Source organism: Myripristis murdjan, chromosome 14, assembly GCF_902150065.1.
Source record: "Myripristis murdjan chromosome 14, fMyrMur1.1, whole genome shotgun sequence".
Classification (NCBI taxonomy): Eukaryota; Metazoa; Chordata; class Actinopteri; order Holocentriformes; family Holocentridae; genus Myripristis; species Myripristis murdjan.
Window position 1 is genome coordinate 25,422,830 of NC_043993.1, and position 17,576 is coordinate 25,440,405.

A 17,576-nucleotide genomic window follows, 5' to 3' on the forward strand; every position below is an offset into this window, starting at 1 on the left:
TCCTTCCTTTGTATTTTAAGATAGGATTTGATGGCCATTAAAGATTTATGTTTGTCTTCAACACCAAGGACCACCATAAAAATAAAGGACACTTTGTGCCATCCTTGACCAGCTAAGATGCATGAAAGTTTTTGTTTGTTTAAAAATTGACAAAGATATGACATTGAAAAACAAACTGTCATCTAAATATTCACAACTGCAGTTCCAGTCATACATTTCGGAGTGTATATGGTATCATATAGCTTTATATAGCCTTATACCCATGCCAATGCACAGAACAGTGTACCAGCTCACCATCAGTGTCCCCAACTGTCTGCTGCCAGTTGCCAAGTTCATAATTCACTGACTTAAATTTTTGAAGCACCACCTAAATCTATGTATGTTCTAAAGGTCCTTTTTATTGTTTAGAATACATTATGACTAAGGATAATAATAATGGTCCTCATGACATTTTGGTTATAAATATACAATTAAAATAAATATTAGGTTATTGTAGGTAAATTAAATTAATTTGAAAGATAAGCCCTCTCAGTACTGGACCCTGATTGGCTGACAACACCTGGTCCTCAGATGGGTTAAACCTTATGTTTTCCAGTTCTACTGCTGCAAACTGACCTGTCATTCTTTAGAGGAGCCAGACAGGAACCAAGTCCAGTTATGATGCTTTTACTGAAGTTATTCTGGAACTTTCTGTTAAAGTAAATGTAGGCCATTTAACTTAAAATGTAAAATGTAACCACTCACACAAAATAAGATTGTAACAATGTCTACTTTTTAATATGGAGCCTTTAGCCCTGTGGTTTCTGGTAGCCGATTTCTTCGAAACGAACCCACTGACTATAATACTGATAAGAGAAATCACTAAGTAAATTCTGTGCATAGAATATTAGCCCACCCACATTTTCAGAAGTTTTGTATATTTTTACCATAACATATAATTTGATCTGTTATTAGAGCAGACAGTCACACTGGAGTCAAAAGAGCGTTGAAATGAGCACTGAATGACCTGGCCTTTGTGACATTGGATATGATCTTTTCTCATCATTCATAAATTGTTTTATTGTAATTTACCTAGTTTACCTGGCAGTCCCACTGAGATAAAAAAAAAATCTCTTTTACACAAGGGACCTGGCCAAGGTGGCAGCCATAGAAAATCACAACAAATTAGATTACAACATATACAACATGAAATCGAAAACTTTACAAGACAGCAGAAAGACAGCTTTTCAAACACATTGGCCTCTCAAGAGAAACAACTACATCACCACATTCTTTATGATGTCCAATGATGCCAAATGTGATTTGACTGCATAAATATTATCACTGGGGTAAAACATTTAACCAGCTGGAATCCTTTCATTTTACAGCAAGGTAGCCTATATATTCTAATCTCACAGAGAGAATGCATTTAGTAAACTCTGGCAGTAGCAAGTGGTGTTGGAAAGCAACATGGTCACAAGGTACACGTGAATGTTGCACTTGCAATCAACAGTCAACACGCAAGGACAATTTATAGCCTCCTCCCTCATCTCCACAGCTGTAGCAGCATCACTGATAAGGCTAGCGGACTTGCTATGTTGCCAAATGAAATGGACTGCAACATGTTCCTCTGCACTCTGAAGAAGAGAAAAGGTGATGCTGAGAACATGCAGTGTAAGAGCGTGTGGGGCAGTGATCCCATTAAAACAAATTATAATAACTATAATAAAATATAACAAATACTTTGACCATGTGTTGAATTACAGATACTCCTGGCCTGGGTTATTGATTAAAAAAGGTATTCAGGAGTTTTAGCTTTTCTTAAGCTTTTTTTTTTTTTTTAACTCAGTAATTACCATTATCATTGTTCTTCATTGTTCTATGGCCTTTCAACGTTGGTCCCTAAGCAGCTCCACTAAAGCAGTATGAATGTTTGGCTCGAGGGCACTTCAACACACGGCTTTACACCCCTCCTCTGCCTTGATTTTCTCACACAATCTAAATATCTGAACAAGGCAAGAGACGCTGGGGTACAGCTGCCTCTAGTGGTGTGTGACAAAATAAGAGCCAAACCGACTTGCCGGCTTTCTCCCACCCTACTCAGACCGAACAGGTGGTTTATTTTTCAAATGATTTGAAATGTGTTTTTCCAAGCGGTGTCTTGTTGTTTGATGCTATGTAATTATCAGAAAATGTATTAACGAAGATCAAAGAACCAAAGGTCCTTAAATGTAGGGCTGCATGTAAGAAATTATCCAGCTAATTGTAAAACATGACACCATTTCTGGTAATTGTCCCTCATGGGAGTGTATAAAGACAAATAGATGACTATATAACTGAACTTTGTTGAATGCAAAAAGAGTTGTTATCCACATGAGAAATTATTTCCCCAGCCAAGAGGAAAATATCCCCAGGCTGTGCTGTATTTAAATCACAGGTAATATATTACAAGATTATTAAACATTCCCACCAGCCATGTCAACTTTGGATAATTTAAAAGCCTATCATTCAGTAGCAATCTCAGTTCATTACAGTAGCCCCTCAATCACAGGAACTCCTATTATAGCAATAGGGCCATCTTGCTTCACAGTAGTCCCTGATATAAATTCCTGCATATTTTACACGATGTAATTTGTGTTTGAGTGAGACGGAAAGAGAGAAAGAAGGAGCGAGACATAGCGCACACATACCGCTGCTGTATTTGCAGAGCAGTGAATGCAAACCATAAAGGAGTGCAAAAGCTAAGAGGGAGGGAAAAAACTAAGAGGCTTGAAGGACTGCTTCTCGAAATTGTTTTCATGAGCCTCCATTCATCTGAAAGCTTAGGAGAAGTTGGTGAACCTGTTTATGTATTCATACTAGTACCAATGACCTCATTTTGCTGGGATATAGCTGTCTCCATTCTAAATAATTAAACCTATATGAGGCCATTTACTGCATGTGAGAGGGTAAAAACTGACACCCTGGCTCTTCATTTCCTATACATTCCCCAGTGTCTCATCGCCCGGCTCACATACCAACACATTGGAACCTCTTTTCTAAACAATGTGTTTCCATGGCTTCCATAAGGAAATGCAACTTATTTTGATTAATTCAGTGACAGGTAGTATGGCTCTTCCTTTGTGTCAGAACTATATCCTGTTTGTTTCATTTTGCAGGGTTTGGGATAATCATTTTGAGTGAATAAGACTTGTGCAGTTGTGCTTTCTTGCCTGTCATAAACCACAGGATGAGAAGGATTCATCAAGACTATGCTTTTTAATTTCACACGCCTCACTACACATCTGGCTACTGTCTCAACTGCACATAGAAACAAAACACTATATTGACATGATTACATATATATCCGTAACATGGATATATACATGCAAAAAAATCAGACAGTTTGCTTTGTGTTTGTGCACAGGACTTGCATTTCTCAACCCAGCACTTTACAAGGGCATGGCATGTTTGTGCTCATGTGCATGTTGCATGTACAGTATGGCTGTGCTGAGAAGAAATACTCGCATTCAAATGCTCAGAACTGTGGCAAGTGTTATCTTGTCCTTTAGGATCTGTTCTGACTGAGCTGATGTGCTTTCAGTTGTGACATTTGCAGTGGGGCTTAAAGCCATACAAACTCCCCTGTATTCATTATCACACCCTGCTTGCTAAGCCTTTGCTCGACAGTTGTCTCTCAATAGAAATGACATGTTCTCCACTGAAAACGTGCCGTAGGGGCATTTATTTTCACTGTCGCATACCTCGAGAATTTTGCAATGTCACGAACGCCATCGAGGGTCGTTATGTCGATTAATTGGATGATGTGTTGCCATGGTAATGCTCACACTTGTTTACTTCCATTGAAAACATAAACAGTAATCAGCTTGTTTCATTCCATACTGCCATGTTTCCAAATGTAAACAAAAGTTGCATGTCATGACCATGGATATGACAAAACCCAGCATGTACATATTCACCAATGTGCAGACGTGGTGCAATATAATATATTTTTGTTGATAAACAACTGTTGACTGCGTCAAATGACCAAATGTAAATTAAGCTTTTAGACAACTCTTAACACTTATGGTTGACTATTGAAGAATTCAGGTGATTTTGGACGAGGGACAAATGCTCCAAATTACCACTGGAGAATCCCAGAGATAGCATTAATGCTCTAAGTGCTTCAAGGTCATTCATTATCCTACTCACTCCATTGATTTTAAAGGACATAGCTTTTCCTGTCACCCTCTTCACACCACGGTGAAGATTAATCGCAGCTGTGACAAAGACTTCATTCATTGCAAGAGCATGGAGTCTAATGAATCACACTTTTAATGTGTTATGAATTGTGGCTCTGCAAGGTTTGACACTGACAATACTGCCTGTATTTGAAGTGCGATATATGAGATGGGTTAACAGAGGCTCAAGCGTTGTTCCACAAGATGTTAAAAAACAACAACAACAACAACAACAGCAACAACAATAGTAATATTTAATAGCTAAGATGCATTATACTATGTATGCTGGTTGTTTAAAGACAAAGAGGATTGCCTGGCTCCTTAACCTTGAGGGTCTTCGGTGGTTATTAAAAGATTGTGCATTTATTAATGACCTTGCCGTTCCCCAATAAAATTGACATCAGCCTCCAGCCATGGCCCTATAGGGAGTAAATTGGATCAGGTTAAAATATATTTACTCAGTATAACTACCAATTTGGCTTCCATAGCTATACAATCTTGCCATAAATTAAGGTTTCATCATCCAAGATGATTTTTCATACTTCGTGTCCTTATTCTTCAGCTACAGCCGCTAGCTGCTCTGTGTTAGCTGCCTCTGAAGCTGCCTTTGGGCACTGATGAAAGTCCTGGCTGCAGCCTCCCAGCTCCCTGAGTAAACTGGTTGTGGATGTGGACAAAACGTTGCGATCCAACTTCCACAGGCCGTTCTCTGGCTTTCCAGCCTCACTGTTCAGCTTTGGCTGCAAGTTCAGTGTATTTCCCTCACTTTACTTCCATATGCCTCGTCTAATGCATTTACTGCATCTTTCCATGGCACAGTGAGCTCTGCAAAGTAAACAGATCACCAAGTGATGGACCACAATACCAGGTCAGCTTGTAGGCTGCTGTTGACTCTATCAGCAGCAACAGAGTAAACAGATTTTGGTCTGCTTGTATTTCTCAATTCCTTCTCCACCCCCCGCTGTCCTGTGTCCACTCAATGATTATTTGGTGGGGGTTTTTTCACCTTTATGTCAATATGATGCATCTTTCTTCTTACAGGTAAGGAACTAATGTCTGTTCATTTATCCCTATTACTTCTGCCATGCACTTAAATAGTTGAAAAAGAATAGAAAATTTTACCATCCACACGTAAATTTGCTGTTAGCCTCACAACTTTGTCAGTTAAAGGAGACAACAAACCTCACATCAAAAGGATAGAGTGAGGAAAAAGGATAGTTACATAAAAGCATCACAAAAAAAAAATAATAGCCTCCAAAGATTTTATAGTGCAGTGCAGTCCAAAAAAATACACTAAAACTACAAGCTGGTTGTGCTTCCAAGTGTATCTACTGTGTCTTAACAGAGAGGGGAAGTTCCGGGTGGGTGGCAGCACATCAGAGGATGCTCCAACAATGAATCTAATCAGAATCAGGCCTCCATATCCAAAATTTTTTCCAGCTCTGCTTCTTCCTCACTACATTTTCTCAGTTCATTCATTATCACTACTTATCATGGGAAACCTTGCCAATGGCAATCGATTTCTGATTAGCAAAGCCTTCTCACAAAAAGGACTATAACTCTGAACGAATCCACATCTCCATCTAATTTTGTGTTCCTGTCAGCAGACATAAGAAGAGGCAAACCCTCTAATCCTGGCCAATCAAACAACATGGAGGCACTGAACAGCTCATTAGACATAGTCACCCATCCAGGTTTTTTTTTTTTTTTTTTTTAACTTGGAACAGTTGTGACAGAGCAACCCAAATGGCTATTGATCAACTATAGTGCTGACTGGCTATGCACTATTGTGACAATCAGATAAAATGTGTTAAAGTGCAGGGGACCTCTTACATAAAACAACTCAGGCATGGAAGAAATTATTAGCCTCTGATGAAAATGTGGAATTTTGGATATTTTGAAAATTTTATAGCATTGATAGAGGTATGTGCTCTGCCTCACACTGAGCACCATCTAGTTATGCGCTGACTGATCTGATCTGACAACATATTGTTGTCAGATCGACAAGGATCTGACACATGTTGGTGTGCCGTTACAATTTTGGAACGAGGAACAAAATAAGCGTCAAGTCTTAAAATCGTCATGTTTTTATTGATCAACCATGACAACATGCACCTGTGGCTCAGAACTGGGCGCACACCCAAACACCAGTCAATGAACTGCTTGTTGAACTTTACATGCAAGGATACTGGAGACTCTCATTTTCAGAAATACAAAATGGCAAAAAGGTCACTCATTCATTTCGAGGAGAGAAAAGAAGAAAGCAATCGGGAAATAAAGCAGTAAAACAAAAGGTTAAATGAAACATTACGGTCCTCAACTAGTGGTGTACAGCAGGAAGGACACTTTGAGGTTGGATATTCCACAGATGTTGTCTGCTCATTTGCTCTGCATCATTTTAAAAACTCAGTGTAGAGTGAGAGAAAGTAGTCTTCATTTTACCATCTGTTTTTAATGTTTATTTTTCCAAGCAAAGTTGAATGAGCATGTATCCTCTTTTTTTTTTTTTTTCAGCACTCCTCTGATTTCATTACACATGTTCTCAGCAGCACCACTCTTTTGCCACTGGCCAGCAGCTTCTCTTTGGGCTGAGGCGCCTTGCTCAAGGTGACACCAGCAGGATTTGTTTAGTCAGAGAAGAGCATTTCTCATTAACTTCAAAGCTACAACAACCGTCTGGTCGCAAGACTGCATCTCCAACTCCCGAGGCTACCGACACTAAGTAGTTAGGTGGTGACCTGCGTGTTAAGGAAATTAGGCAGATGTTAAGAGAAATAAGCAGCTCGTGCTAGAATTTGCCAACAAGGGCACATTTTGGGATTCAGGGATACTGGTGGTATAATATTTATTTTAGTTTATTAATTTCACAAGCAGGTAGGATTTGCTACTGCTTGTTTTATGGGCATATTCAAAGATGCAGGGAATTGAGAGCAAATGAAATAATGATTAAAGGCAGATACAGTACATTCTAATACAAACCTCAGTGCAGCATCACACTTGCAAGCATTAGAATCATTAGTATTAGAATTGTTATGGGAAATGTTTGGTTTAGGAATTACTGCAGGTAAACCAATTATTAGACACTTGGTATTTGTAGAAAATAAGGAAATGGTACATTGTGCTTGGATTATTCCTTAGCTTCAGGTAAACTACGCATTTTGAAGGTAAGAAAACCATTGTAAAATAATGTAAAGCAGATGACAAATTTCATGCTTATAGTTGGCCACATTTGGAAGATATTGGACCAAGTTCTTGCAGACCAAGAAGTTACAAATAAAAGTAAGTACAGGGACAGAGATTAAAGACATATACCAACATAAAGCAGCTCACAGAACAGGTGCCATGGATGATATAGGTGGCAACTCAGGCAACCCTCCAGCTTTAGGCAGCATGAGATGTTTTTCTCACTGAATTAAAGCTCCCATGACCCACAGTCAAGCACCTGAACACTATCTATCCCTGGCTCAGTGGCCACTTGGCAGGACCACCTCAGTCTGCTTGCTCACAATAAGTCAAGTTTATTTGTATAGCCCTTAATCACTGTTACAGTCTCAAAGGGCTTCACCCACATTATAAAACAATAAATTAAGATGATAAATGAAAACAACTCCCACAAACTTAAGACTCTGAGTAAGAACAAGGAAAGACTTTGGCAGAAAAAAACCATGGATGAAACCTTGGGAAGGGTCTCGCGGGCGCCGAGAGTGGGCAAGCAATGATTAAATGTTGATAAGGAACTGGAGCACGGACAAAATACACAAAAGCCGAGCTTGCACAAAGATAGAATGATATCATACCACTGTTGCTTGTAAACAGTTTGCATTCCTGACTGCATACAAAGCCATATTGCTGTGAACTGAGCCTTCACAGCATGATGGATTCAACAACCCCACCTCTCACATTTCAGTAAGATATATTACCTTCATAGTCCAGCCAGCTAACTTTGTTCATCACTAATGTCGGTGTTTTTGCTCATTCAAATAAAAGTTCAGGCTTTGTTCGAGCTAAGGTAATAAAGGAGATTTCAGCAAAACTTTTTTTTCATATATCACTTATGAATGTAATGTTTTTAATTACCCAATTTATTACTACCCAGTTTCCCCTCAGGGATCAATAAAATATTTGTGTTTCTGATTCAGGGAGTTACTATATTACAGTACATTTTGCAATTATAAAGTGAGACAAAATTATTACCTTGAATATTATTCTGACATATGATGGGTTTTCTTTACCTTCTGTTTTAGTCCTGTCTAGGTTTTAGCATATGACACAATTTAAGACTGGGAAATGACTCTAATGCACGCCTCTGTCACTTTCCCTCATTTTGTTTGGTTCTGAAACAGTTATGACAGAGTTAGTAATGATTTCAGATTTGCTTTGTGCCTCTATTTAAATTTTAAAACTAGTTTGTGAAAAAGTAAACTTGAGCAACATAAACTCCCTATGGGCAAGAAACTCCCATGATATATCTTGGGGCAGCCAAAAGAGGGGGAAAAAAAGGGTCAATGTCGCTTCAGACTTGAAATTTACAACTGACTGAAAAGTTATCAAAATTGCCAGATGGACAGCTACAATTTCCAAACCCCATGGAGCTGTAATATTTAACTGGGGGAGGGGAATGATGATTTTCCATGGGAGCAAAGGGAAGCAAAATGTGAGGTGAAATAATGTGAGTGGGGATTCAATCATATGAGGCATTTTGTTTGAATTAAATTCATTTGCTTGAATTATTCCACAAAGTATATTTTGCCAGCTGCACATTACATATTAACAAACAGAATCAGATCAGACTGCTCTCATACTCTCTCCCTCTCTCTCTCTCTCTCTCTCTCTCACACACACACACACACACACACACACACACCTGGGAGCTACCTAATGCAACTACAACCACACACTTGTCCACTTGGCAGCCGGGCAGGGGTTAAGGGGTTACAAGCCTCACCCAAGAGCACCTTCACCACAGTTGTTGAAGGAGAGAAGGCATCATGTCCTTCTGCTCTCCCTGCCCAGATTTTTCTCAGCTAGTTTCTCTAATTAGACCACCACCACCACCCCAAGGTCACAGGGTGCGAATCACCCTTCCCTTCCCACCTACTCTACTACTGCAATGACTGAGATGAGATTGATATATCACTGTCAGCAGCATCATATGGGCTTGGCATCCTTGTCAGTCCTGGCTGGACCTTGGGCACCTGCGTCAGTGCTCATAACGCGCAGACCGCGGAATAAAGTGGGCCCACTCATTCATGTTGTTCCCGCCTGAGAGGTTGTTGTGCAATAACGCATGAGGGGGGGAAAGAGCCCCTTCCAGCTGTCGAGAGCACACACACGGACAAGTTGCTCGGTTAACAGTGAGCCCTCGGTGATGCCCGCTGCATGTCCATGTGCGTATTGATCCAGGTGATTGATCCCAGCATCTAAACCACCCTCGGGTTACAAGGTTTGCCCCTCCTGACCAGCACCAATCTGAGATGGGTAGAAGGAGGGGGCGGGAAGGTTAGTTTTAAGAGGGCAGGCTTTGCGAGAGGACGGCGATTTGCCTCTTATTTCACCGCTGGAAAAAAAAAATCCAAACCCAGTGGACAATAACAACTGAGGGAGAAACCAATCGGACCAAACGTCAGAACCTTATTAACTCAAAGCAAAGCGAATCGGGAGAGAGAAGGGGAGAAAAAGAGCAGCAAGAAGACAACGCTTTCTGCTGGTGAGATTTTTTTTTTCTTTCTTTCTTTCCTCTTGATGCTTGTCATCTGGGTAACATTAACCTAGGATGTATACAGTAATGTGACCTGATGTGGGGATGCTTTGCACTTGGTGATCGCGGGAAATCGTTGCACATATGTTTCACTGCAATGTTTCATTCACATGCAACAACTGCTGTTTGTCTACCGCATAATTGATGGTTTAACAGGTTCCCCCCCTCTCCGCCTGCGAAGTGGGGCTTAGAAATGATGCTGAGCTGAGAATGCGGTGCTGAGGTAGCCTGCGATGATGAAGGTCTCGCTTGGGGATTTAAGTAGTGTTTGGGCTGCAGCAGCAACAATTGAAATCGCAATTTTTTCTTTCTTTCTTTTTTGTAGACATGCAATTCAGACAATGGCGCTTTATTTTTTCTTTCTTTCCAGCATGAGTCGACTTGTCAGGACAGTTCTCGTCGAATGGCAGCACAATGCGACACTACGGCCGTGGCGATAATTGTTACTTTTTCCTCAACAGCCAATTAAACAATAACATGTGCGATGTCTCCGTTCATAAACTGTAACTCCGGCCCTGCGCGGTTAACCGAGCGTGTTGGCAAATCCTCTTAGAAATGGGCAACCGCAACCAGTGACAAGACTGTTGAGCAGAGAAAAATGCATAGGGCTAACTTAACCTTGGAATAAAACCCCGTTATTGCAAAAGGGCTGGAGCTCTCAGCCGATTCCCCCCCTCCCTCCACAAGATTGGCAATAAAGCCAAAGCGGTGTTCGTGTTACCTAGGGCAGTTTACATGCACAGGAGCCTACTCAATGGTTAAGTTGAACTGACGCAAGTAATAGAAGAAATAATAATAGGTCTAGTATAAAATATTACTTTAACATGTCCGTGCGCCTGGCGGTTTATATTTCATATGTATCCTGTTTTTTCTTTTGTCTTTTTATTTTGTTTATCTGTTCTCAACTGCATCGTTGTGTGTCTTCTGGTGCGCATATAGTGAAGAAATATAAGCCAGACCTATGATTAAGAGAAAAAAGGGGGGGCAGAAGGGCAATTCGTTGTTATGTGTAGTCTCTGTCTGCCCCTCTCCCTCCTCTCCCTCCCTCCCTCCATGCTTGGTATCTTATGTCAATGGGCAAACAGCAGGCCCATGTCAAACAGTGTCATGTTGGAATGATGTTTCCGTAACACTGGACCCATGAGATGAAATCATTTAAATCTGCCTCAAACTGCTCATCCATCATGGCAATACACACAATCTCCCCCCCAGAAAAAAATCATGTGAAATTGGGTCGACGCAGATTACAGAAGCAAGAAAGATTTGGAGTAACACCCTCCTCACAATAGGCTTCCTCTGTTGAATATATTCAAGGCTGCATTTTGTTTTAAACCAACTAGTGAAGTCGTGAAGTCGAAACTAAAAGAAGAAATAGGGTCAGGCGCGCAGCAAGTGTTCAATCATGTGTGCAGGTGGGTAGTGACCATGAGTGAACACCTTAAATTTAGAGAAAAAATGTTTTTTTTTAATATATCAGTTTGATTCATTTGGTACAACACAGTTTTGTATTACTTTTCAAGAAAACGTGTTGATAACACCCCAAGGTGTTTGTGTCAAAGTGATCAAGTGAAAATGTACCAAGTGATGAGGTGAAAATTTGGCTGTACAGGTAGAAAATTCAAAGCAGAAAAGCTGTGATGCTGTGTTACTGTAAGAGAATATGATTAAAACTATAAACAGAAGAAGCACAAAATGAAAGTCATACGCCTAGTCAGTGGCAGAGGCCATGCTGTGGTCTTATGGGACATAATCCAGATCTCAGCTGTGAGGCATCATTCACTTTGAGGATATTTGTCCACTCTCCACTGGGTCGTTTGCCTGCCAAAGTTGTCTGAATAAATTACTCCCCTGCTCTTCAGACTCGCATGTTTTAGCACACCTCTTGTTTGACATACTGTACAGTCATCTGTAGCTGTGTGCAGCTCTCTCCTGCCGTCCTCCACTCTGCATGCTCGCAGTGCAATGCCTCCCTGGATTCTGAAACCACAAGTACATGGCTTTGCTCAGCCAGTTTCTTCATCTGTTGAGACGTATGGAGCCGAAAGCCCCTTTCACAGTAAATGACTGTGTGGTTGAAGGAAAGCAAGCTCAGATTTATGGCTCCAGCAGGGAATGTGTGAGGGAGGACAGATTTTGTTGAGGGAAACAGCGTTATCTTTTCTGAGAGTTGCAGATGGATATGGAGCGCTCCCATGACTTAGTGAACCTGAAGTGGCATAATTAGAAGATCTGTTTTTGCCATTCTTTGGATTCTGCATGCAGATGCAGTCAAATAAATGGAGTAGCGAAGATACGGGCAGATTGATGCATGGATTAGCATTTCTATGTTGTTCCTTGAGGCACATTGAGGCATGATGCAGTTAAATGAAAAATATCTTGAGTGATTGCAAAATAAATGGGGGTAATGTTTTCCCAGAGTGCCGAGCAAAAAGCACTGTCTTTGTTTTTGCAGGAAGCAAATATTCTACCCATAAATTAATGTTAGTGTTTACAACACGTTTTGGAAATGACTATGATAAATAATACGATTACCCTCTACTTCCCTTTGATACGATTTGGCTCACGGTTAAAAAAAAAAAAAAAAGAAAAAAAAAGAGCATGCACACACAGCCCTCCTCATACAATAAAGCCTATTTGTGATATGTCAATATGTACTGAAATCTGAGTTCCATCACACAGCTCAAATAAAGGAGGCTAAGGCATAACGCTGTGGTGGTGATGATGATGATAATGATGATAGCTGACAGGAGGTAATCACAAGAGCCCTCCAAGTACAGTGAAGCCTCATCCATGATCATGTCAGTTATGACCAAAAGCTTAGTGGGGAAATTTACTGCTTCAGACCAGAAGAAAGCAAGATGAGAGCAGGAGCTGAGCACAACAGGGGGGCCTTGCTGGTTTGATTTGGAGAAACGGAGACATATTTACACTACGTAACCAGCACGGCCTAACATAACTTAGAACACAATGAACTAATTGAATATTTTGATGTAGTGGAGTGCTCAGTGCTTCTGCATTCAAGGCTACTTGAAATCTGTCTTCAGCATCTGCAGTGCCTCCTAAATTTTTGCTTATTTATTTTCCGTCTTGGCAAGAGCCCTTTTCCATTTATGTGGCGAAAGGACTGGAGTAGAGTAAGATTAATCATTAAAGCTGTGTTCACATCGGGAAAAAATATTCCCTCGAGACACCCTTTGATTATTAATAATTGTCAGTGAGTTTAATCTTGAACAAATCTGCTATGTCTGTATTTTGTAAACTAAAAATTACCTGCTGTATTTTGGCAGAACCAGCAGACCCCTGATAACACAAATATCACGTGAATGTGCATCCCACTCATTTATGGACCAAAACTGCTTGTCACAACAGTTCATTTTAACAGGTACATTATTAGCATAACAAAGTAAATCTCTTGACTACTGTTAGGTGACAAATTGTTGCAGGTTGCACTGAAGTTGCACATTTATCGAGTTCACTTTTTCCTTGCTGGAATATCATTGAGACAAGATGTTACTGAAGAGGAGTTTCAACACCACATGTCAATTATTTTTTTATTCCGTTGGCACAGCTGATGTTGTTAAGATGTGCGTTTATTTCCTCCTTTTTACAAGACACTCAGTGTGAAAGAACAAGAGATTGTTTGTGAACTTGAGCCATACAAATTTCTCAGCATAACTGGTGCCTTGTGTTAACACTTTTTTTTTTTTTTAACTGTATTTGGTTTTTGAATAGAATGACATAAAAGTGATGAAATAAATATTTTAATTTGCAGATGATTTCCAATATTTAACACACTTGCCTTCAAGTGAGTTTATGAACAGTCATGACAACAACTGCTCTAGGGATCTGTTGTCACCACAGATATTCAGGTTTTGTTCCTAATTTTCTCTTACTTGTGTATCTTTGGAAATCATCTCAGTTTCATACATAGCGTTTCATATCCAACTGCGACCAAAAATGGGTCACAGGGCCTGTCTTACTCTGTTGCAAATAAAAAATAACATTCCCAACAGGCATCATCTAACTCTCCACTTCTCCGATGTGGGACTAATATGAACATCAAATATGCAGTTTATTGTTGGAATGAAAACATCTTATTTGACCTTATTTAACTTTGTGTATATTTCAATAAGGTGAACACAGACAGTAGGCCAGTTCAGCTCCTGGAGGTGACCTCATGCCCTCATGTACCTACTGTCATTTAAATATATATTCTTTCTGGGTTACTTTGTCAGTCTAAAACTCTCAGCTGTGGAAACCAATGAATTAATCAAAATTCATTTACATAGTTCTTTTCATACATTAAAATTCCATGCCTTTTACATCAGAGCAAGTCAGAAGTAAAGGCAAATTACAGGGGAGAGATAAAATGATTGTTATAGTAAAATAAATTAAGGAAATCAAAAAAAAAATCAAACAAGATATTAAAACTACAAAAATAAACACCAGTATGTATAAAAGATGGGAATATTCTCAGATCAAAGCCCAGATCTATAGGAACTAAAAGTAGCCTCATCATAAGTCTTTGTCCTTGTTTTGAGGATAACTAACGGAGGAGTCTGTGGATCTTAGGGCTCTACTGGGAATATATTTTGGTAGCATACCACTGAACTACTTGGATGCAAGTCCAAGGAAGGATAAAAAAAAAAAAAAAAAAGAAAAAGAATCTCAGTTCTGAAACTAAATGGTACTCAGTGAAGAGACTTTCAGATAGTAAGCAATGAGAGCTGTCTCTTTAGTGCCAGCTAAAGCTCATGCAGCAATATTTTGTGTGACTTGTAATTGTCCTATTTGTCTTTTTGGGAAGGCCTGAACACAAAGCAGGATGTTAGTTCCATCTGTTGGTAATGAACACAGGCAAACAACTTTTCTGTTCGCCCGCAGGCAGGAGAAACAGCCTGAGCTTTGCAGAATTCCTCAGACAGGCCCAAAGTCAGGTCATAGTTAGTTGTGCTCTGCTAATTTGCCTGAATTTTAACATTTGGTCAAAACACAGTTAATTCTGAAATCAACGTCTCTCGCTGCAGTTACTAAAAAGTCAGTTTAATCCTGGGTTCAGCTGGAGGAAGTTATGTGCCAGCAGTGCAACGATATCAGAGATGCAGTGAGATTACCTCGAGGTTCATTTGGTGTAGCTGAGATGTAAAGTTGGGCGTCATCTGCATAACAGTGGAACCAAGTGTTGTGCCTGCAGGTGATAGCACTGAAAGGAGTATCTACAGACTAAATAGCAAGGGGCCCAACATTGAGCCATGAGTCACAGCAGATGCAGCATTTATGCTGTGTGATGAGAAATTACTGAAGGTGATATGAACATCAAGATTTGTTAAATTGGACCTAAACCAGTTTAAAACACAGCCTGACTGGCCCAACCGCTTTTCCATGAGGATATCACAGCTGACTATATCAAATGCAGCTCTAAGATCACAAAAATAAAGAGCTAGTTTGTATTCTTGAAGCACAAAACATATTTTTCCATTAAGGTGAAGTCATTAACAGCTGGAGCCATTCTCTCTCTCTCTCTCTCTCTCTCTCTCTCTCTCTCTCTCTCTGTCTTCTCATACTGCTGGCTCGGTTTGTTGCTTTCTTACGTTATTCATTATGTGGCTCGCTTTTTTTATCCTATTGTGGCCATGCTCACTCCAATCTCGAGAAAAAATCTTGACATGAGCTGCGTTTTTTGGGCAAGTTTATCCACTGCAAGTCAACAGCCTACAGCTCTGACACAGAAAGACAACATTGTAGAAAATGTCTGAGCCTGACATTTCACCAGTGTAAAAAATTATGAGTAAAACAGCACTACAATACATATATATCCCAAAACTGAAAACCAGAGACCTAGCAAATGATCAACCATGTGAATAGTTGAATATTTGGGTCCAACCCTATTGACTAGCTGTGTCAGTACTGTGTGGGAAAATGTAATTGTAATTTTTCAAATGCACTGTTATTTCAGTACACTAAAGAGGACTAGCTCTCCAGAACATAAGAAACTGTTAACACATCTAAAATTTTATAATACACAGATTTATGCAGAGATATAAAAGATAGTCTTAAGTCTTAAATTCAGTACTAGAGACCTTGAAATTTTTCAGACCCTTTGTAAGCTGTTTGTCTAGTGAGGAGCCAACCCAGTGATATTCTCATCTTAACCTGTGAGGGTGAACAAGGACAAGTGATTCTGAATGCCTGGAATTATCCGAAAAAGTGCACATTAATAGGAGTGCGGGTCATCTGTCTAACTTCTGTTGCTTGAAGGAATGGTGCGAGCATGTAAAATAGCATGTAAAATCAACCAGTGCGGTGGGTAGCAGAGGGCAGTGTGATGTGATGTTGCACAAGGTTCTTAGTCTGAGCCATGTTTACAACAACTGCTCATCATATTGCGATTTGGCAAATTGATTCTGACATGGCCTATGTATCGCATATCTAGCTTGAGGAATGTCAAATGTTTTTAAAGTGAAATCAACATGTGGCTCACTATGCCCTTACAAATAAGTCAGTCAAATAAGTGAACGTAAGGATGAATTACAGACTGGGCTGCTGAGGCCAGTGCCCATGGGCCCTCTGTCCATCAGGGGGCCTCTGGGGCTCTCAGGCTGTAAAACCCAGAGACAACCTACTGTGTTTGAGTATGTACCGATAAACGCCAGCACGATGTGACATAAATGGCCCGTCCCGACTCTGTGGGCCACTCGGCTCATACAGTCCCTTCTGAAAATGATCACGCCTCCGAAGACGCCGGTGCTCACGGCTCATCGGAACATGATCCATCCTTGTGTGAATACACATTCATTTAAAGCGCACATCAGCAAGTTTATTCTATTCTTAGGAAAATTTCACTTCACAGCTAAACCCGTTTTTTGCAGGTAGCCACATGTTATATTTGGCAGTGTTGGTTAAATGAGTTAAAATTTAATTTTATACACAAAACCAACATGTCCAAATAGCACACATGGCTGCTATGCATCTGTTTTTATGCATGACTTGTTTGTGATGGTCGTCTCCATTTTCCTAAGTAAGCTCACCATCAGGCCAGAGTGCCATTAGTTTGTCCTCCAGTTGGAAATCCTCATATGCCATGATGGAGTTGAATTTTCTGTAGGGTCTCTTTTTGAATATTCATAGCTTCAATCTAATATATAGAGCACAGAGAAATAACTCATTTTTAGCATATTTTAGATTGCTGTGATAGATAAATAGGCTTACTGGACTGTGCCAGGTAGTAGGGCTGGGCAATACTGTACATCTTCCTATCAAGTGATCATCATTACACATCTCCAATCCCCAAAGTATTACTTCATGTGGGGGGAGGAGAGTAGATGGATGCACATACGGTGTTTAATTTATTATTTAGTTCACACAGCTCAAATATTATGCAGTCACTACTGATCTATCTGTGTCTACATAATTTGTGAAAACAGAGCTTTATCTCTGTTATCTGTCCTTTTTTTGCACAATAATATGTCATGTTTCACAGTTCTTTCACCTTATGACATCATTATTAGAACAGCATTTGTTGATAAGATTTACTGTAAAAATGTTATTATACATCGTCAGCACTTAAAGGGCTATAAAGCTGGAACTAAGTTAATCATTTAGAGATTATATTTACAGTA

The 17,576-nt window shown here is 39.9% G+C and overlaps 1 protein-coding gene across 1 annotated transcript in view; it reads left to right on the forward strand.

The window, feature by feature from the left end:
• Positions 1-9,856: 9,856 nt before the first annotated feature.
• Positions 9,857-17,576, forward strand: part of gabra3 (gamma-aminobutyric acid type A receptor subunit alpha3) — a 106,397-nt gene continuing 98,677 nt past the window's right edge. Inside the window, exons 1-2 of the mRNA XM_030068328.1 lie at positions 9,857-9,906; positions 15,023-15,025. The gene's annotated coding sequence lies outside the window, so the exon portion shown is untranslated. The remainder of the gene's footprint in view (positions 9,907-15,022; positions 15,026-17,576) is intronic.